Raw genomic sequence first — 667 nt, 5'->3', positions numbered from 1 at the left:
CGGCGGTGAAACGGGGACGCTGCTTCTGCCACGCCTGGTGGCACCACCCAGGAGAGTCCCCAGGACGGAGGAGGGGGCTGATGCACTGAACCGGGGCTGGGGGCTGCGAGGGGACGCGTGGGGATGGCCCAACTGCTGTCCTCGCTCCGTGGGTGGTGGTGGAGAACCACGTGTGGTGGTGGTGGTGGAGGAGGAGCACACACGTATCACGGTGGTGGTGGTGGAGAACCACGCACCGTGGTGGTGAACTGCGTATTGTGGTGATGGCGGAGAAGAACCACGCACCGTGGTGGTGGAGAACCACGCGTGGTGATGGCGGAGGAGAACCATGCATGGTGGAGGAGAAGAACCACCCGTGGTGGTGGTGGACGAGGAGGAGGATGAGGAGAACAACCCGTGGTGGTGTTTTTTTTGGTGAGAACGACCCGTGGTGGTGGTGGACGAGGAGGAGGATGAAGAGAACCACCCGTGGTGGTGGTGGACGAGGAGGAGGATGAAGAGAACCACACGTGGTGGTGCCGGTGAGCCACTGGGCTCCACCACCCGCAGGAGGAGCGCACCTGGGTGGCCTGGACTTCCCCCCTCCTGGGAACGTTTGCGTGGATGGAGGCCGTGGGGGGACCCAACAGGGACCAGGCTGGCACCAGTGGCTGTTGGGGACAGGCGG

General features: G+C 64.6%; 1 protein-coding gene across 1 annotated transcript in view; it reads right to left on the bottom strand.

The window, feature by feature from the left end:
- POLR3C (polymerase (RNA) III (DNA directed) polypeptide C (62kD)) overlaps window positions 1-667 on the bottom strand; it is a gene marked incomplete at its 3' end in the record, with an annotated part of 4,974 nt that overhangs the window by 382 nt on the left and 3,925 nt on the right. The window lies entirely within an intron of this gene.

Source organism: Phaethon lepturus, unplaced genomic scaffold, assembly GCF_000687285.1.
Source record: "Phaethon lepturus isolate BGI_N335 unplaced genomic scaffold, ASM68728v1 scaffold22586, whole genome shotgun sequence".
In the NCBI taxonomy this organism is placed as follows: Eukaryota; Metazoa; Chordata; class Aves; order Phaethontiformes; family Phaethontidae; genus Phaethon; species Phaethon lepturus.
The sequence above is the reverse complement of the archived record's forward strand: the minus strand, read 5'-3'. Positions and strand labels throughout refer to the sequence as shown.